The following is a 22,800-nucleotide window of genomic DNA, read 5'->3' as shown; positions in this document are numbered from 1 at the left end:
TAATTGCGGCTATCTTCTTATTCGAGCGCAGCCCTTAGGCGCCCGTTGCTGCGGTGACCGTCGCCGTTGTCATTTCGTGACCCAGAGAACGAGTACAGCGAATGATAAAAGTGAACGCGGAGCGCAGTGGGATATGAAAGACGGCGACAGCGAAGAGTGCGCGACGGGAAAAGTGCAGAAGGAGGGTATGGCGAAAGCGTGAAAAGAAAAGCGTAGTGCCGCGCGAAATGGGCTTTGCGGCGACGATGGATACGAAATGGTGCCATAGTAGCCCACGTCGTCTGTATGAAAAGAAATCGCTGCGTGAGCGGAGGTTTCTGTGCGGTGGCTGCAGTGAATCCCGCCCACGCGTTACTTACGTGCTGCCTCTCATGATCGGCCGATTAGCGTGGCAGTTGCGCCACACTTCGATCCGTTTGCAACGTACCCCACAAGACAAATTGTCTGCGCCAGTGAATATATCGCGAAAGTAAAACACGTATAAGGCTGCGCTCGACTTTTGCCTTAGGTAGTATCGTAATCTTCTGTGAATCGGTTACATTCAGTAGGCTTCTAAAGTTCTAAAGTGCTCTCTTAAGAGGAAGCTTTAGCTCGGCTGCTCCTATCTAAATACATGTAAACGGAGAATTCGTTTTTCTAGGCAACCACAGCACCAAATTTGACGGGGTTTGTTGCATTTAAAAGAAAAACTTAAAATCTAGTGACTGTTGGTTTCGAATTTTCGATTTAGGTCGTCAATTTTTTATAAAAAATTGGCAAAAATCGCAAATTTTCAGAAAACGAAACTATCAAGTTTACAACTCTGTAACTCAGCAAGAATAGGTGATATCGCAATTCTGTGAATTGTACCTAATAGCACATCTAAAGGGGACAAATTTGACATCTTATACATGAATCTCAAAAAATTTATTAATATGTAATTACAACTTTTGCAGAACCCTCGTAAACAACGTAACAAACTCACGTAAGATGTAAAATGACATATTAAATTTGTCCGCTTTGAATGATCTAATGGATGCCGTTTACAGAACCGCGATATCTGTTCTTGATGCAGAGCTATTAGTTTGTAAACTTCGTGCTTCTATTTTTTTCGAACTTCTGAAATTTTGTAAATCTCTTTAACAAAATTCAAACCCTCAATCAAAATTCCGCTTCCAACAGTCACTAGAATTTATCTTTCTCTCTCAAATGCAACAAATTTCATTAAAATCGGTCCAGGGGTTATCTCAGAAAAACGTTTTTGCGTTTTTACATGTATTTGAATAGGCCGCGTCGGAGTTGGGCCCGAGCTAAAGCTTCCTCTTAAGCAACACTTTGGGGAAGTTCTCTTAAATAAAAAAAGTCATAGGTACAAAAACGTTAAAAATTGCAAAGTTTAAATGAACTAATCAAACAAACAAAACAATTGGGAAAAAATTGGGCTCAAAACCACACAGCGAAGGAGGTTGGCCGGCGAAGCTGTGGTATCCCCATATCCGATAGACCAATGTGACGTAGCCTTAAGCTGGTTCCTGCCGAGCCTGAGTACGATGCCCTTGTGCCTTTTGATGTTGCTGTTCCTTTCGTCGCTCATCGTATTCGCGCTGCTCTTCAGGCGTCCTAACTGTCCGTGGCTTGCTTTGGCCAGGGGCCGCTGTGCCCTGCCTAGCCTGTGCACGACACCGTTGTGCACGTTGACGCTGCTGTTCCCGTCGCCGCTCATCTTATTCACACTACTCTTCGGGAGTCCTAACTATGCCTGTCCTTTCAATGGCGCTATCGAAACACAATTGAAATCAGTTGCCAGGTGGGTCCTTCTTTTACATATGAAGGTGTAGTGATACCACTCTCTGCATCATATGCTACAGCTGTTCCATCAATGCAAGTACAGCCTATGCAACCGTAATCTTACCGGAAAACGCTTGCGGCGAAGGCTATGTGCGAAAGCGAGCTTTCTCACTCTTTCTTTACTGTGCCCCGCACGGCTGGCGCCGCGGCTGCCGCTGATGCGAATGCCGTCTGGTGGTGCTGCAAGGAAGCCAGCAGTGCATGCGTCGCGCTCCTTCCGATACAATTACGCTAAGCGGCCGCATCTGCAGTACACGAAGACATGCGCACTAATCTGCCCCATTCATCCCCCACTCTTGCGCGCGCCCATGTGCCCGCTCCACCCTTATGCCCCCCCCCCCCCGGCCTTCCTTCCTTGGGAGCGCATCGTGCCACCATGCTTCTCAGCTCATCCTTGCAAGTGTTCACTAGCACCTTAAGAGTACGGCGCACGGCTGCAATGTTATCGGGCCTGGACTTTATACGGAACATCGCCGTAATGGCGATGTCGAGGACGAAGACGTCGGTGGAAATTCACATGGAGCGTCCATATAATTTCTATCGGAATAAAAACAGTACAGCACCTTACCCTGATAAGTTCTGAGTAGATTCTATGATCCCGCGTTTTTCCCATATTATTTATGGGAAATAATGCAAACTCCGTATTATTTCTTCAATCTGTAATACGGCTCAGTCACAAAAGCAAACCGCATCGCCGGTGCCAAAAGCACGATCATGGATAAACCCAAAGTAGTAACTAGCCTATAAAGCCAAGACCAATAAAAAGTACATGAACACAAAGACAGCGCTGCGTCTGCGTCTTCATGTGCCTTCTTGGGTCCTTGTCTCTACGCGCTTTCTTTGTTTTCGAAGATGTGAAACCAAAAAACCCGCATTGAAACATTAGCGAACCTAAACACACCCTAAGGGTAAAACTGAATCCCTTTAGGCTAGTAAATTCCTGTGGGATGTGCAATTCTATCAAAACAACTGCATTATTTGGGTGGTAATACGTCGAGTATTACACGAGAAATTTTAGGTTAGAGTTCAATTTTTTCTACTTCGTGCCGGAAGACCACCGCCAGTGCGGTATTGTGACGCCATTGATTTCACAGTATGTTCTCGTATTTGAGCTATTGTCACTCAGCAAATGTTCTTGAAATTGCACTTCAGTCTTTCGATCTTTTAGAGTACATTGTTGTTCATATTTATTGCTAAAATTTACCTAAGCTCGAGCTGTCACTAGAAAGTTAGGTGACGTCCAGGGAAGGTTGTGCGCAACAGTGAAAGCGGCACCGCCCGCCTTTAGTTTTCCGTATTTTCTTTCTTAGCAGGTCTCTGCTCTTATTGCCAGTGACAGCGGTTCTGTATAAATATATGTTTTACCACAGCTGGAAATATTGCTTTCTTTGTGTCGCTATCAGCCCCATCGGGAGAGTTAAAAGATGTCCTTGCAATATGGCGTAAAATTGACTCCGCAGCATTTGAAGGTTGTAAAGCACATTCTTGTCGCAGACGGTGATGACATCTTACGGAACTACCTGGCACTCTGTCAGCTTGCGGCACGGTTGCTGCTGCGAGACACCTTATTCATAGAAAATAACAATAACGGGCCTCGGTGCTCTTCACTTACTCTGGAGAAGCCACACAAATGCAAGAAGCTAGATTAGTGCAAAGCGTATTGAATTCCCCCTGCCGAGCCTGTTATATATCTTTGTTTGTCAGGTATAGGTTCTCGCAGTGCTCCTTAAAGGGGTGTACAACAGTATAGGCCGTGAATACTAAGCGGTTGTCAGAGCTAAGCGAAGCCCTACAGAGGTACGAAGCTCGGGAAGAATTGTGCAAACATTCTTCTCGTTTTGTATTCATTTTGCTTTTTTCATCCGTTGGGAGAAGTAATCATCCCTTCTCAGCAGCGGCATGAAAGCTGCGGACACGCTGAGAAGAAGCACGAAAACGAATGCGAAAAACGAAATAATCCCAACGTACGAACCCTGGTGCTTCTATGTTCTTCGTCGCTGCTTCAATAATAAATCAACAGACATTCGAAGAAACTGTGGCCTTCCATTTTCATAGGACTCAGAAATCACCTGGTAGTTGCTAGAACATTGCGCGCACAAAATTAGGCAATACATGGCAAAATTGTGGCTGCGCGGTGCTCATGGGTGTCGGTTATAAATATTATTTACTGTGTTCTACTCTATCGCAAAAGGATAAGAACAGTGTACGCGTATTGAACAATGTGCTGAGCTTGCGGCGATAAAATCCAAAATGAAACATTTCAGTAGATATAAGCAATGCTGCACATGTAGTGAGGAATATACTATAAAGAGGTCTTCTCATTCTTCAGAACAAACAAGAACGAGGCCGCAGGACAGCGGGAAATATAAAAGTCATCGCCCATCCTAAATAAGATGATCGCCCAGATACTTGGACACAACGACAATGCGCAAATTGAACAGCATTACTGAGTCGTTGTCCTAATTGTCACAAGTAGGTTCGGGGTCCAGGTTATGTTCTGAACCTAAGTCTTATGGACAATGCTCTGCAACAGGACGGAGAACTATGGCAGGTTATAACCTTTTGTGTCTACCGTTTGGATGCATCATTGCATGGTATGACAGAATAGGAAAATAAAAAGGCGCATTCTTTTCACACCATATATTTGGAAGTTAGAACGAATATATAATATGCAGGAAGGCCACGGAAAAATTCTGAGACTGCTGAATACAGAAAGAGAAAATTTAAGGGCGAAAATAATTCCTAACCGTAAACACGCATCTTCGGACACAACGTTATTGCCAGTCGTACTAGCGCATTGGCTAAAGACGCATAATGAACTTCCTACTCACCTACGTAACACGTATTGCACATTCGTCACCTAGTCTTGCAGCGCAGATAGTCCCATAAATTCGGCATGGAAATGAATGAAGCTTCCCTTGCTACTGATGCTGAAACGCTGCGCCGCAGGTTTCGTGCGCAGGCTACGACTTGGCGAGGCGATGCATGTCTCATTGGCCGTTAGAACAGCAGTGATTGCGACCGTTGCAATGTGTCGAAGAGGCTAACGAATTTATTTTGCGTGTGCCCATCCTACAGACAGGAACGGCGGGCTATGGCCTCTTCCCTTGGAGGCATCGATACCACGCCATTCTCTGTAGACCTAATGTGGGTCTTTCGCTCTACCCGAAATATAATACACAGTAACAGTGAGTCTCATGCAACAATGTTACGCGACCCAAGACTAGCCTCAAGACTACAAATAACCTGTTGTGTTGTGATTTATGACATTTCATCTCGTCTATGTTATAAGGCATTATCAAGTCATTGTTGTACTGTTCCTGACAAAGCAGGTAAGGATGTTACCGTCTTTTATACTGTTTCTGTAAAATGTTAAACGAACGCTTCCACGCAAACCCCACTTCCCAAGATAGTATAACTACTTTTAAACATTATCCTTCAACCGTACCGGGGTTTGTCTACTTCGTGTAGATCTACGAAGAACTAATTCTGGTTGTACAGTAGGACTAGAAGAAGTATTAGTCGTAGATGAGCTAGAATACTGAGTATCGCGGTTGTGAGTTCCTTCAGGAGCGCTCTAGTGCGGCGGTATGACAGCCTGAAGCGCTGCAGATGCTTCTGCAGAAATTTAACGCTGTCGCAGAGCTGAAACAGGAGATAGAAATTTAGTGTGTGCCGCAGAACATGCACCAGTAGGAATGAAAACAGTTGCATCGGCAACTCAATGCAGCAGTTGATGAGTTCCCGGCAGCGGAAATCGTTAGACCACTATGGCCTTGTTAGCTTTCCGGAGATCGTCACAAAGTGGAATGGTATTGTCCTTTTTGAAAACCACGACTAGCGGAGATATTCATTCGGGCTCTAAGACACGTTCGATGTCAGTTGTTTCCACTCAATGCAGTTCAGCTGATACTTGCCCGTGGAGCACCAGGGGTGGGTAGATAGACAGACAGACAGACAGACAGACAGACAGACAGACAGACAGACAGACAGACAGACAGACAGACAGACAGACAGACAGACAGACAGACAGACAGACAGACAGACAGACAGACAGACAGACAGACAGACAGACAGACAGACAGACAGACAGACAGACAGACAGACAGACAGACAGACAGACAGACAGACAGACAGACAGACAGACAGATAGATAGATAGATAGATAGATAGATAGATAGATAGATAGATAGATAGATAGATAGATAGATAGATAGATAGATAGATAGATAGATAGATAGATAGATAGATAGATAGATAGATAGATAGATAGATAGGCTTAGAACACCTGAACGGGACAAAGAATGGTAATCGGATTAAAAAAATTCGGGAGGGCGCTTAAGCTTAGCCTTTAAGTGTGGAACATGACAGCATCCAAAGGTCCCTGGCTTCTTCTCACGCTTCCCGGCAACTGCAGTTCATGTAAGCTCAATGTTTTCCTGGAAACGCTGACGGCGAACGTTGTGCACGAAGGCGAGCTTTCTGGTTCTTTTTTTATGGTATTGCAAGGAATTGAGGGGGCTGCTTCTGCTCCTGCTAAGACAGACCTCAAACGGCAGTTTGAAGAGCGGTTTGTGTTTGAGTTTTCGTGTAACAGAGTTATGTTTTCTCGTATATTCAAATTACAATCCGACGTTATCATGTCTGTAGGTTGTGTGTAAGTCGTACCTTACAAATTTTCTGGATAATTTTACTTTGAGAAATCACCACTACAAGTGTTAAATAAACTTGACTTCAGAAATACTGTGTATCGCTACGTGGCCCAAATGCTAATCGCATTAACGTATGCAGTCATTCTGAGATGAGTTCTGTGGGGACTGTGCTCTACAATTTGCACGTTTCAAACTTCAACACATGCTATTATTCTCAATTACTTTTATTTATGAGACACCCCTGCCGTACTCCATCCTGTACACGTTCAAAGTACCTCTGCTGAGTTTGCTCCCCGCACTTCGTCACAAATCACATTAGTGGGCGTCGCCAGCGTTAGACAAGTTCATCATTGCTAAGTTAACGAGAGCTATTTGCCATGTGACTGCCGTGCCCACGGAAATAACGTAGAGTACGTCGCTGTACCATCTGCTCTCGAGCGCGTCAGCGACATGTAGCCACATAATTTTCAACATTTAACGCAGCCAGTAAGCTTCGTACGTTATTGGGGAACATTACAATTCGAGCAACTTTAGAAATGGACGCCGTCGTTCTCTAGATTCGGACCAGCGGCCCGAATGACCACCTCTGGCTGGTATGCCGTGCCCATTTGGAGATGTCGGCCAGGTGCCTGCCGGACATGTAGGGGCCCAACGACATTCACCACGACTAAATAAAGTTTGGCGATTGCTCTATCCTTCCATCCGTCCGTCCTTCCGTCCGTCCGTCCATCCCTCCGTCCGGCGTCCATCCATCCATCCATCCATCCATCCATCCATCCATCCATCCATCCATCCATCCATCCATCCATCCATCCATCCATCCATCGATCCATCCATCCATCCATCCATCCATCCATCCATCCATCCATGCATACATCCATGTATCCATCCATCTATCCGTCCATCTACTCAGCCAGCCAACCTGCCAGCCAGAGCGCCATATATCCCCCATCCATCCAATATAGAGCGCCCTTTTTCTTCCTTTAATATACCTTATTTTATAGAGAATCCTTATGCGTTAACTGTCTCGAGTTAGACGTGGCTACTGGCTTCTGGCTGCTGGTGCTTTGATTTAAATCTGGACATATTTGTGGAAATATGTAGGAAGGTGTTGTCTTGCACAATTGCCCGGTGCCTAGCAAAGTGTAAAGCGGAACCGGATATACGGCACACCGAGGTGGCGCACGGCAGCACATGGTTATGTGTGAGCGAATGTGGGCTCCAACGCGTTTAGACCGTCGTCGTCATTCCGTCATGATCAATTCGTCACCTTCATTCCGTCGTATTTATTCCTTTTTTTTTGTCATGACGTCATCCTCGTTCCTTTCCTCAATTCTCTCTTGTCGATCCTGTGTGCCGATCGGATGCTTTCTCTTTCTGCCATCTGCCAACAATTTCCGCTTGTCCACACCATGCAGATGTGAATGACAAAGTGAAGCTACGTACATACGATGCTTGCCGTCCGTTTATTCATGACAACCTTCCATTTTCTCGTTGTCTATAAACAGCAAAATCAGCAACAAAAAACACAAAATGAACAAGGGACAGTCAGTCATTTTATGTCTATATCTTTCCGTACTTTTGCGCATACTTTTGTAGGAGGAGAAGCAGAAGTAAAGTTTACCCACACACATCGGCATTGTCCCATATCAGTTCAAATAACACATCGACACAACATGCACGACATTGTAGAACAGCGTATTGGTCATATCGCGTGGGCGGGTAAAATACCGAATTCACAAAGTTGAGTTTACGTAAACATCGCTACTGAATGGACATCACCGGACGACTGTCTCGTTATCACAGTGATCGCTCTCATGATTAGTGGGCACGCTTACGCTGGCTAATTCGAATAACGCGGAACTTAAAAGAAGTGTTTTCAATGGGCATTGTGCGCTGCAGCTTTGACCCGAACTAGTGGCGCCATCGACGACGTGGAGCGGTACTAGTCTGTCATCTCGATGCAAGCTCTCGCATGGCGGAAAGTAGGACACTTCGCAGGGACTTTGCTGAGTAGCGGGCAGAAATGTCGGGACACGTTGTTTTGATGGTAATGCTTCAGAAAAGATACAGAAACACTCAATAGGTGCGGCCACCGTTCAAGTTTCTTGGAAGTCCCCATAAAAACCTTGAAGAACGCACACTTGAGCGCCATGAACTGTGGGGTGCAGGAAAACGATTTTCGCCCTATGGCTGTGCTTTAAGAAATGACAACAATTGATGAGTCCATGTTTGCTACTTATCTATGGAGATTTTAACATGCGATAATATTCACTTAGAACGCCTTTGGTGTATATTTATCACTTTCATTGACAAAATGGTACGGTGTAATTTCAGGAATTACGGTGTAATTATCATCATTATCGTAATCACAATCATCAGACTCTCTTTTATTCGACTGGTAAAACAAAAGCCTCTCCCAGCGATCTCCAATTACCCCTGTCTTGCGCTAGCTGATGATAACCTTGCGCCTGCGACTTTCCAAGCGACATCCCCCCATCGAATTCTCTGCCGTCCTTGAGTGCGCTTTCATTGATTAGCGCCCATTCTGCACCTGTAATGGCCAACCGGTTGTCTGGCCTACGCATTACATGCCTGCCAAGCTCCATTTTTTTTTCTCTTATTGCTAATGAGAGTATCGGCTACCCTATTTGCTATGTGATCCGCCCCGCTCTCTTCCTCTCTCCTAACCTTACGCCTAGATTTTTTCTTTCCATCGCACAGTGCCCGGTCCTTATGCTCGAGCTTCTTTGTCGACCACTAAGTTACTGCCCCATTTGCTAGCACCAGTGGAATGCAATGATTCTACACTTTTCGTATGAATGACAGTGGTAAGCTTCCTGTAAGGATTTGGTAATGCCTGCCGGACGCACTGCAACCCCTTTCTATTGTCAATTTCATGTTTCTGATGATAGTCCCCTTTGAATAATTCACCTAGATAAACGTACTCCTGCACAGAGCATAGCGGATGATAAGCGATCATTGGTTCTTGTTCCCTTGCCAAGCTATTGAACATTACCTTTGTGTTGAGCATATTAATCTTCAACCTTACTCTTGCACTTTTTCGGTTAAGGTGCTCAATCATTTGTTGCAATTCATCCACAGTGTGGCTGAACAGGACAACGTCATCTGCAAACCTAACGTTGATTAAGTATAGGCCATTGATCCTCACTAACAAGCGAGTCTAATAGCTTGAATACTTCTTCGAAGCATGCAGTGAATAGAATTGGAAAGATTGTGTCTCCTTGCCTGGCCTCTTTCTTGATAGGTAATTTTCAAAGTTGTTATTCTAATTGGCTGTTATCGAAGCAGCACAAGTAAATCTATAAAGAAATATTTGGGATAATTAAAACCCGGGGATGTATTCTGCTACATGCACCTAGAATCCCAACTCATGAGAACATCGTCACCGAGAAAAAATTCATAGTGATTTGGAATCTGAACTGGAGAACAAGATCGTCTTTATGAATTGAGCAACAACGATGGTCTAATTGACTGACCTCGAGAAGGTATTGCTCAAACTACTTGCAGAAACGCGCCCTTTCTTTCTATTGTTGAGGGGAATAGAGCAAATAGAAATGCTTCACACATAGGCAAGGAAGACGAACCCAGCCTATGCTTCTTTTTTCTTCCATGCATAGGTTCAGAGTATATATGGTTGATTTTAATAAAACTTCTGTTGATAGTGAGCGTTGTTTTGTCTTTCTTGGCTTTGTATGAAGTCTTTCATTCGCGCGCTCCTAGCATGGGGAATGGGATACCAACTCGCGCCGCAAACCATCCTTCGTTACCGCAAGCGAGATCGTCGTCTGCATCTTAGAAAGACTTCTCATAATAAAATATTCATGGAAAGATTTCATTAAATTAATTCCTTCTGGATTACTTGGCGGATTTTCTTTGTACAACTAAAATTTAAACACACCATGCCCAGAGGTACACGAGAGAATGTAATGCGTGCTGTTGGCGATTACAAAATGTAGACGCCTACGAAGAGATTGGCCTCCTCACAAGGATTCCCTCGAATCGCCGTACGTGCAAAGACTTGCGAAATCGCATCAGTCACTAGAAGCGCAACATCGCTCTCCTCCAAGCACGGGTGTGAATGGAATCAGAAGATCAGTAGATGGCGCACGACAGTAGCTACTGCCACCCCTTAAAATGCTACACAAAATGTTTTGTTTCATTACTTGAATATTGCCTGCCGTTGGGCACAGCGCGGTCACGCAGCAGACTGCAAGCTTTTATTTATTTATTTCTTGTGCGTGTTTTATGAACGGAGATCTGAGCAACATGCTGTGATTTGCAGGGCGCTGCTTTGAGGATTCTTTGATCAGGGAATGAGGAGGCCGCGCTAGCGACGCGTAGGGTTGCCACACCGATACGCGCGCCGCGTCGTGGAGGTGGTGCTGAGTGTTGTGGAGCAGCAGCAGCACCCCACCAGCTGATGAGACTCGTAGGGGCCCGCAGTTTTACTTGTGTGTGCGGAGGTCTGCGACAGACCCCTTTTTGTATGGGCAGGTTGCGGATGATGACACACAACACAGTCGCCAAGTATTACGTTATCATTTGCATTACATTCGTGTATTTTTGTTTGTTTTATTATTGCTATACTCGCTAAGTTCAAGATAGATTGAGGCGCTCAAGCCATTCTATTATTTCCCATGCTCGATATTAGATTCTTGCTGTATATCCGCAAACTACAGTATCTCCACTGGTAAACTAGCAAAGCTGCTTCCTCGCGCGGTAGAAGTGACATTTCTAGACACCCGCTCGGGAGATATAAATAGCAATGACAGTGTTGCTTACCACACACATTTTTCTAACCCGCAAAAGAAAACATCGCGCCATTCTGACTACCTCACTGTCCAGCCTAAAGCATTGAGAAAGGAGCGGTACGCTAATAATAACGAAATAAATAATATGGACGAGAGCGTGTTCTCAATTAATTCGGTATCTATGCGTGAATTGGCAGAGCAAGAAAGTGTGCAAAGTTCACATACTCATGCCGGCATGGGCGTGCCACAAACTGCTGCGCACCCGCCATTCGCAATTAACGAGGCGAGCGACCGTTACCGGAAGTTGGCCGTGGACTGTATGCATCAGGGCACAGTCTCGGTTATAATAAAAAAGAGCTGAAAAAAAAGAGATAGATGCGACCCCAGCCTCGCTCGCCTACGCCCTGTGGTTTCCCCTGGCGATGGGTCATCGATGTGGGCATCAGGTGCGACGGGCACGATTGCGCGAGATTGCGGATGCGTCGCCGGTTCTCCCCCTTGAACAGCCTTTATAAAACTTGGTTGGGAGAGGCAGTTATTTCCCCGAATGTCCTTTCTTTATTTCTGACCTCACGGCATTGGGCCAAGGGGGATATGGTGCGAGACGCGGCTAACATTGGTGTAAAGCAGTTTTTTGTTGTGCTAAGTGTACATAGGCTGCGTGAGCGGTGATTCAAGCGTGTGGATTTCTCGTCAGTTACGCACCTGCGTACATCGCTTCTGTCTTTTGGCTGTTCTCGCAATGCCAAGTTATTGCTGTTCTGTTCATTTATACGCCAGCTGCTTTGGAGGGCCTGAGGTAGGGAGTGAGTAGGAAGGCAGCTCTGTTTCTCTGTGTGTTACAGCAGAATATAAATGAATGATATATTAATAGAAAAATATTGAATAAGAATGCCAATAAAGTTAATGGGAATAATCATAACACTGCCACCGTCAAGACTTCTCCCGACACCAAAGGTCCATGTACGACCGAAATGTCCTATACATTTTTTTATCTGGTGCTGCAAGAATCGTCCATGTACTAACATCAGTCGTATACGTGCAAAGAGACGATTTAGTTGAAATTCAGATCACAGTACAGAGCACAAATGCCTTACTTTATAAATAACTGCTGAGTACGATTTATCACAAATGCTGATCTAACACCATATCTACTGAAACGCGTATTAAATTATACCTTTTTCGGCGTAGGACTCGCCACGTTCCTCATTGTTTTCTTAGTAAACGTTATCAAGAAACTATTCGCACAGGCATCTCGTTTCGAGGCTTGAACTGATTGTTATTGTCACGTGAATTATAACTCATATATAGATGTTCTTCATTTGTCAAGAACTAGCGCACCTTTACTCAGGGCTAAATACCCTGATAACGGTAACAAAATTATTCTGCAGGCGTCATTACTCTGCGGCAGCCTCCAATCTACCGCCTAATTTCTTCACTCTCATCTTCGTGACCAGCTTATATATAGGCTGGTCACGAAGATCAACCAAGGTGGCATGACGACTACGGCATGACGGCTCAGACCAGTACGATTACTGACAGCTGATCCAGTGGGCATGTGGAGTGGCATAAGGCAATGCGGCATTCAACTAAGTACTGAACCGCATTAAGAAGATACCCAACCCTATTAAAACTAAATATTTCTTTCTCTCTCTCTCTCGCTCTCTATCTGATGAAAAAGCAGGGCAGCCGGTATCGATTGACACAAGCTACCGTTAAGGGAGTAACGGTTGTTTTATATCTCCTAATGCAATGCCTGGTGATGTCAGCATTCGTGGTTAGTTTCAAAAACAACCGTTCGCACTCAGTTAGCTAGGCTCGTCGATACAGTTGTTGTGTCCGATCATTTTCTGTGCGTATTCTCCGTGACTATACAGCATTGTTCTGCAGTTTTTACTCAAGAATCATGTTACGTTCAAGCAAGCTCAGTACTGCGTTTTCTGTTAAGTCATTAAGAACAGGAACAAGAAAGACTGTCGATCAGACTACATTATGGCGGTAGATTTTATTTTTCGGTTGCAGTTCTGTTGTTTTGTACCAGTGAGATAACAGAACAGTCATAACCAATTTTACGCCGGCCTCAGTCAAGAAAAAGTTGCTCTTATTACACACTGTTGTGTAGCGCAGCAATGCGAGAAGTGAAGTTTGAAAGTTTGAACACCGTCGCACTTCACTAAGGCTATTTGTCATTACGCAAAGCCATTACCCGCGCAAGCGGTCTGAGAACAAGAAAAAGTTCAATAGAAATGCACGAAAATTTCTGTATTTCCTCACTCAGTTTATGTATGAGAGATTTCTCAGCGATGTCACTGAAAGAAGGTAATTCCAAATCTGCATGAACAGAGCATTTCTAGGATTCACAAAACAGTCCATTCTGAGCCGCACAATACTCGTTTACATCACGTCTAACAAAGGAAGCGGCACAGACGGGTGAAGGACTGAAGGACTCCTTTTCTTTTTTTTTTTGTTCTCGACCAGCTCGATTAATGCTTATGTTTCGTTACGCTCGAAGCTTCGACGTCGGCAGCCCTGCATTGCAGGGAATGTTTGATAAAGCCGTGCAATCAGATGAGTTTGTTGCATTACCGAACGCACGATGTGCCTCAGCCTCCCTACGTAATGAGGGCTGCTTAAGTGGCCGGCAAATCTCTTATTGAGAAGCAGGATTTTTGTGCGCTCATTTCGCAGACTACGTTTCTGGAGCCGCGTTGCGATGGCGATTCAGCGTTGTTCATTATGACATTTTTTTCCTTGCATCACTTTGTATAAAGAACATTTAAAACAGGTGTTTCCTTTCATGAACTTAATACGCGGTCCTCTATTCACTTGTTCATCTCAATTCTTTTTCTTGTTTGGAGCACGTGTTTAAGGAGACATTCAAAGCTCTATCCTAATTCATTTTTGAAACTTAGAGAACGCATTTATTTCGGGATTGTAATAGCTCTTTGTCAGCGCTTTCTACGTCTCACAAGGTTGCAGCATTCCGTAATTAGATGGACAGTATCTTTCATTATTCTTTATTTCTTGAAGTAAAACAAACATCATCGTGTACCATTAAGATTTTAGCGCGCACTGCTGCAAGTGGGTGGTCATTTCATGCGTTGGAACATTTACTTACAAACATAGACCTAACCAACTAAAGAGCGCTGAAAAGCATATAGCAAAGACAAAACAGAAAATCTGCAAACAATACAGCAAAAGTGAAACGACAGCACATAGAAGACAACAAAGTTGGCCCACTTGGTTGAACAACACTTTGAGACAATACGCGCAGAAACAGGACGGCTCGAAAAGGAATCAACATAGACGTTTTGTTTGTATTTCAGCCGTTCTTCTTTCTTGCTGCGATGTCCTTCTCGGAAGCAACATAATTCGCAACTTAAATAAAATGACGCCTCAGTCAGAGAAAGTGTTAACACAAAAGTTGTGTTAATCACCGACGCCTTTTTCCATGATATTAGCAAATATGACTTGTTCTCACATGACAGTTAAACCTTTATTTAAAGCGAGATTGTTGTACGTAGGCTGGCTGCATGTCTCGTCTACATGACTTTGGCGTTACGATCGAAACTCTGGTGTGCCAAACTGCAGTGATACGATATTAACCAAAAGAATGTGCGCCTGAGCTGGTCCTTTGAGCAACAGTCATACTTATGGGATCCAGGTTTGTATATTCTGTGTAACACTGAATGCCGCTTTGAGAATTTGTAGCAAGATAATCTAGGAGATAGCTATTGCTTGTGCGTTTTCCTCACTTCCATGAACACGTGCGCGCCGATCTTGAATGCTATGTAGTAGACTCTCTTCCTTTTGCTGACGTACAGAATACAGGTATAGTGGCCAGAATTCGATAGGCGAAATAAGAATAAGCATTGAAAAACGTCATCTTGAAAATAGTTCATATTTCCATTGCGTGTAGGCAGCATAAGCACATCTTAGGACTTGGGACCTTCGCTCTAGTGAGAAACGTAAAGATAAGTCGTCATACACTGTGCTTATCCTCAAAAATTGCACCTTATGTAACTACAAAACGCAACAGCGTAATGTTAATGGTTAGCGAGGCATGGCAAAAAGGAATACTGTAAACTTATTTATTTTATTCTACTCAAAAAACCTCAAAGGCTTCACAAGGAATATTGTGTGAGGGTGGAGGGGATTTTAGAATATATAATTTCATAAGAGGAATCATTACAAAGAAGAGATACCGAGTGTATGAGACGTATGCTAAGGTACATAAAACGAGGTGACGTTACAGAATAGTTAGCAGAATGCGATATACATTATCGGAATGAATTGAGATATACACAATGTAAGGGTACAACATCTAACACCGTCAAGTTTTACAAAAGTAATGTAACGGTACATCTCTTGACATTACCAAATGCAGAAGTTAGCAAGAAGCGTGTACATAATTAAGAGAAAATTAATGAAAACAACCGGTCACGAAAAAACAGCGGTTACTTCATGACCTAATCTATCGGAGTCATGAATGTGCAACATTATCAGGGAGAGTATTCCATAGTTCAATTGCCAGTGGTAACCCTGATGAATTGAAGGCGTTTGTGTGCTCATAGATAGGTTTGAAAGAACGGTTGTTGTGCACATTGCGAGACGCTCGTAACGTTTGGGAGAGAGGGAGGACGATTTGGTGCTGCCGATTTGTTATTTTATGAAATAAGCAGATCAGAGCAATGTTTCTGCGTAGTTCTATGGAGCATCAGAACAGAGAAGATTTAATATTAATAACACTGGAATGACGGCTGTACTCTTTGGCGATGAAACGCGCGGCACAATTTTATACACGTTCAAGAGCGTTGATTCGATACGTTTGATGGGGTGTCCAAATTGATGACGCCTATTCGAATTGAGGACGGACGAATGTTAGATATCCTAGTGATTTGGTTGAAGTAGGAGCGTCGTGAAGGTTTAGTTTAAGGTAGCCGAGGGTGCGTGATTCCTGTGCTGTGATCTTGCCTATGTGAGTGCTCCTAGAAAGTTAGGGTGAATGATGCACGCCAAGGTACTCGTAGGACGTTGTGCGTGCTACGTGGCAGTTATTAAGAGTGTAGTGAGATGCTGAAGCTGATTTCTTGCGGGTGAAGGTCATTAGTTTACATTGGTCGTTCTTAAGAGGTATTTGCCAGCGTGAGCACCAGTTAGGAGATCCAGGTTCTGCTGAAGAGCAAGATGATCAGCTGAAGAAGAAATTTTACGGTATATTAGGCAATCATCTGCGAATAGTCGCATGTTAGAGGTAATGCCCGCTGGTAGATCAATAATGTAAATTGAAAATAACAAGGCGCCCAAAACACTACCCTGGGGAACAACGAAAATATAGTAAAATGGTTAAAATTCCGTAACTTTATTCCCCAATATACCCCCAATTTTTAATGAATGGTCAGCTGCCTGCCATCCTATGGTTCCTTCTCTTTGCCGTGTTTCGTCCTCGGTGACTGAAAATTCAGGTTTCATCAGTGACTGCTGTATTTGACAAGCTTTGAAACTGGTCAATTTTAATCATCGAAAAGTTTTGCCAACCGATGCATTGATCCTGCTGTTTGGGACAACGCTTACGAGAGCAGTACAAAGAGCAAAGTTAGTTTTTTGTACGCAAATATCACGAGCACTGGAATGGGTGTGTGGTGGTACGTGACGCCATTTTTCACGCAATCATGGATTCACATATGAAATCTTAATCGCCATCATCAGCAGCAGCCTATTTATCCACACTGCAGGTTGAAGGCCGCTCCCAGCTATCTCCAAATTACCCCTACCTTGCGCGAACTGACCTAATCTCATGCCCGCAAGATTTTTAATTTCATCACACGACCTGGTGCCAAGGCACTATCGACTCCGCCTCTCTCCTTATAGGACCAATTCTGTAACTCTAAACACAAATGGTTATCTGGCCAACGCTTGGCATGCCCTGCCAGCTCCATTTTTTCTCTTACAGTTCTCTGTGACTATATCTTTCTCACGAATGCAGGACAGTTCACGTATTCGCCGAGGAGGGGGACACTTACGATGCCCGCGGCTCTCCGCTAACTACCTCCTTTTGTCCTTTTTAAAATAAACTGCGAACACTGCCAACTGCCAACTACGAGGGCGAATCACAAAGTATTTGCCTGTATTTTTTAGCCAAATTGCGGCTGTAAAAGCGAAGCCAACATATCCATTCTCAGTGGTGGACCTTCCTTGGACCGACCCGGCCTTATCAGCCTGTAGCTCCATGGCAGTGGGCTGTTGTCAGCTGGCGATTGTGATATGCATATCCACGGCGTACGAGCAACGATGTGGGATTCGTTTTCTATGGAGGAAGGAACGAACGCCCATTGAAGTCTCTAAGTAAATGCAGCCCACGTATGGAGAAAGGTGTCTAGCCTTGAGAAGTGTGAGATGGTGGCGTTGTGAACTCGCAAGAGGCCGCGAAGACTTGCATGAGAATGAGCGTTCTGGGAGGCCGCGTGCATCGCAGTCTGACGACAGGGGAATTTCAAATTTAATGCTGCGATGGGAGAAATGTCTGAACCAGTGTGTGGACTATGTGAAAACATAGTGTAAGGTAAGTAGAAACGTACGTATATTTCTAACTCTATGTATGTAACTTACTCTAGGTAATAAAAATAGGGGCTAAGAGTTTCTTACTTGCCCTAGTAGATTATCTGTTACCGTTATTTATTCTTACATTCATTTATTCGCTCTTAGTCGCACCGAAGTCTTTCTAAATCTCGATGATATGTGTATAATTTTATTGCGATAGTAGGTGGTGGTGGTAAACGTTATTGAAAGGTTGAAGGGGAAAGCGGAAAGTGGATGAGGGATCGGGCTCATGCAAGGCTCTGGGCCTGCTTCGCCTTCTCCGCCCAGTCCACCAGTTGAAGGTGTCGGTCGACGTCCCCGGACCTGAGCCAGGCTGTCCAGTAAGTCTCGCTGCTGACGGTGGGATGAGAAAACCGGAGCGAGGTAATTATATGGATACTGAAAGCAAATTTTCGCCCTCGATGTCACCAGAGCGCTCCGCATATAATTACGGGCATGTATGTTACATACTTGTGGCGATAGCTTATATATGTTAATGCTATAAGCGCGTTATGTTGCTACACTGTTCAATCAGAAAAGTTGCTCAAAGCATGCCTAACGTTCAGGACTAAATTATTGCTCACGATTTAGAGAATGACAGCCCGCCAGCGAATGCCATGATACATAACATTCACAGCGCATGCCTTTTATCTTGAAATTATCATACTATTTTGAGGAGCAGAACCGTGTTAATACTCAAACCTGAAAGTAATCTAATTTTACTGCCCCGCGGCTCTTTACGGTTAGCGTACTAGCGCCTCTGTGACGCCACTACAAGCCCTATACGGCGTGTTATAACATTTAAGGGTGCCGGAAATTTTCGCTCAACCGCATATGTCGCGTCTCTGTTACTCATACCCATATGTAGTTAGAACACCGTCTGAAAAGTAAGCGCAACGCTAACCTTTCTGTCGCAGTTAGTCCGTCGCCCTTCAGGCGAATCGGCCAGTTTTTTCGTTCCATCGCTCGCTCTGTAGTTCTTTTGTTCTCAAGCTTCATTGCTTACCTTGAAGTTTCTGGTCAAATGCAATGATTTTACAGTTTTATTTTCAAAAAGTAGTGATAAACGGCCGGCCATGATTTGATAATGCCTGTTGCATGCTGGACAACTCATTTTTATTCTGTTTTCCTTGACATGGTTAGGGTCCCCTTTGAGCTAGATATTAACCTACACTGACGTACTCTTGCACATATCCTTAGGGCTGACTGCCGATTATAAATTCTGGTTTTATTGCTACGCCACTGAACATTAAATTTGTCATTTGGTACGCAGATGTTACATACCATAGACACAAGTACGCTGATAAACAGGGCAACACACGACATGTCGTTTCACCACCGAACGGTGAAATAAATTCCGGTAAGAGAGCATCTTGCAGCCGCAATATTTCGTAAGTTTAACACTTGCGCATGGCGACACGTGAGTGATCCGGAGCATATTAAGGAAGAGCATACTAGCATTGAACATCAGTCTGGGAGTAGTCGTCGTCGGACAGCCTCAACTATAGCCAACGAGGTCACCGTTGACGCACTGAAAAAACAAGAGGTGAGTACCTCCCCATAATATAGCTACAATGCGTGAAATAGGGCACCGTAATGTTGAGGAAATCGTTGAAAGTTTGCATTATGGGACTAGAAATGCAACTCGATACACCGAAATACTGCAGAAGCTCGGTCGGTCTCTGCGCAACATGCGAGCCTGTGGAAAATTGGCCTTGCAGCAAGATAACGTGTGCCCTCACACTCCTCGAGTAAAAGTGGCCAGAATGAACACATTAGGAAAAAAAGTTCTTCCGCACAATCCAATCAAATTCACGGCGTGATACGAGACAACGGCCGCAATTGTCACTGTAGCATTACACCTCACTGTTTCGTTAAAGCCGGAAGGGAGACCCCTGGGGAGGGGGGGGGGGGAGGGGAAGGGCATTATTAAGTTTTACCATAGGCGGAACGAAAGTACGTAGAGGAGCGAGGACAATGTGCAAAAATGATCAAGTGTCAGAAAAATGGAGTGACAATGTTTGGCTTTCAGTAATGCCCCTCGGGTCACCTCAGTGTCAGCTCATGAACCTCAACGGTTCACGCGATGAGGCCGAAGCAAAACGGTCAGCGCGTGCAGCTTGAAGTCTACTAGTGTCCGTTCCGCTCGGACCACTATGTAATACATAGTGTAGTACGCACACAGTTGCTGAGCTTGACCACTTCTTATTTCTAGCACAACGCTCATACCATTACGGTTGGCAGAAGGCTACTCCGGTTCCTCTTCAGAGACAATTGAGCGGTACATGAGGGTTGCGCTTCCTCATTTTTGGAGCGAAACCCACTGCGTGTGTCTGACGTGTCTCGTACCCTTCTAACCCTGCACGTATCAGGCTTGCTTTCGCTCACGGTGCGCTTTCTGCAAGGCCTTTTCATGAAGACGAAGGTGGCTCCAACGAGAGCGCGAGCGACAACGGTGTGACCGCGCCTCTCGAGTCCGTATAATTACTATCGCAATTGAACAGATACGAACAAACGCCTACCATTCGTGTGCGTGTTCTTCCAGCCGGCTAAGCGCCATCTCGCCAAACAAGCTTTGCAAGTAGCATTCCAGCGACCTCGTAGCTTGTTGCCATTTTTATTTCTTTTTTTTTATCTATACTCGATGTATCTTGAGTATGAAAGGAAAGCCCAGCCTCATTCCACACGTATGCTTCAGATGTGGGACACAATATACTTTTTTAGGGTAAAAGAATTGCTCGATAAATACATTGTTATATAGATCAATCAACCGTACTTCGCTCGAAAACACACCCATTCGTAAATAATGGATTCATTCTTTCTTGCTAGTTTCTTTAAGACGTGTGGAATGGCCTCGTGTCGTTGTCCTTGCAGGCAACGCGTCAAGTGATACAGGAAAGCACTTTTCCTTGGCACACCTGGGGACGTACGAGAATTCATGTGGGTCTTCCCTCTGCTTCTGTGGCAATTAATTCGGTTCGAAGCCACTTACACAATCTTTTGGTTTACGTCTAAGTTTTCTACCTCCTCTTTTTTTTCTTCTCGTAAAATCACCATGCGCCCGTTCCTTTTCAACTTTACGAGCGTGACGCCGACCCGCCGAAGACAGCTTTTGCAGCCTGTGTTACTCTTCATCTAGCAAGCAAGGCGCCACTGCAGGCCGAATACTGTATTACGTTTTGCCAGGCATGCTCACGAAAGAGATGCTATCGTGCCTGGGCCGAAAATTCGGCAGCAATTAGGCGACTTGTTTTAGTCGTAAATTCCTGTCAAGTGTCCCACTGGGAACCGCACTCGTGTTGCGAGAGGTTCATATAGAGTTACAGTACGACCGCCTCTCAAAGCCGTAAAACGGAGCATTCACCGTGCATGCCGGGGTCGCGGACTTTCAGGCTACCATCCAGGTGCCTTGTAACGCGAAAACTTTCCCGATCTGTTTTTATTCAAGTTCGCCTGGCCTCAAATTGAGCAACCGCCGCCTCAAGCAACGGGCGGTGACTCGACGCTTTGTTTGAAAAGCTCAGTCAAACGCGCTACTCGTTCATAGGCGGTCAGGTTTGTTTCCCTTCAAAGGGAATAGCAAAGCCTACCTTGAAAGGTTCTACAAAAGGCGAGGAACACGCATAAGTGGCGAGGATTGAAGTGAGGCTGCGCTAGCGCAGGCAATGCAGGTGACCACTGTCTAGAAAAAAAAAAGAGGTCAAATTGAGTCAGGCCAACTTTACTCTCCTCGTGTTCACTGAAGGCGCCTTTTAGCGTGAGTTGAGACACAAACTGATCGCCAACACTGCTGCATGAGTCACTTGACTCTCAGTAGCGTGCGAAGCGTCGTTGTGAACGATTGCGACTCCTTTGTGACTCTTCAAAAGTCTTGGCGAGAGAAAAACGATAATGCGGGAGAAGACATACTATATAATTTATTGTGCCTTTATACTTCCTTCTGGCTTAGGCAGACCTTCTCGGTTTCTGTCTTGGTTGTAGTGGAGTGCCTCGCTCTTTCGTCCTTGTCATGTTCTAAGATGACTTCGACCTCTAGATGTTGATTTTCTCTTACCAGGTTTGTTCATACGGCACACGCTTAAGCGATAGCTGGTTTCCGGTGCAAATGAATATCTGAAATTATCACAATGAATTCTATAGGTTGTACGTGGACGTTGTGAACAAGTTACAGGGTGTCTTAACGAAGACGATCAAGGGATGAGGAGGGAGAATAAAGAAGATGGCTGACACCATAGCCTAGCCCTACTATGTATTATTACAAATTGGCGCAGCCGCATTTTTTCTGTGTGGACATTCAAGTCGGGATGTGGGTGGACTTCATCATTGGAGCAAGTAAACGCGGCGGCATCCGAATCTTGGCTGCAACGCCTCAAGATGAAGAGGAACAAGCTCTTCCGGAAGCAGTGAGCACTGACGCATTTGTCTCCTATATAAGCGTTAGAACGAAGCTCAATTAGGATAATTTAGTTGCGAAAGAAAAAGTGAAGCTGAATATGAAACTTCAAGATTATGAGAAGTTTGTGCTGACGCCAATTCCAAACTGCGCGAAGCCTGCCACCATTGCTTCATCTGACAGTGGCGCAACCTGCTCACTTAATTTCTTGAAGTGCAACAGGAACAGAACAGACAGCAAAATGAATTAATGCGTTTGATTGTAAACGTGACTTAAAGAGGAATGAACAGGCCCAGTCTCGAATACGTGAAGCCAGACATGTTCGATGGAGATTCCAGTAGCCCCGAGTCGTGGCTAACATATTATGAATATGCATGCAATGAAAACTACTGGCACAGTGATGAAGATAAAGTGAAAAACATGGCGACTATTCCTGTCATGAATAGCCAAGAGCTGCTACGAATTGCGTGTCAACGCTCACAGCAACAAGCCATGAACGGAGTGGAAGGAGAATTTTCTCGGCTCTTTTGGAGAGAACAAGTATTATTATGGGATAAAGCTATCGCATTAAAGT

Source organism: Dermacentor andersoni, chromosome 3 (genome assembly GCF_023375885.2).
Source record: "Dermacentor andersoni chromosome 3, qqDerAnde1_hic_scaffold, whole genome shotgun sequence".
NCBI classification, from domain to species: domain Eukaryota; kingdom Metazoa; phylum Arthropoda; class Arachnida; order Ixodida; family Ixodidae; genus Dermacentor; species Dermacentor andersoni.
Note: the sequence above shows the minus strand (reverse complement) of the source record.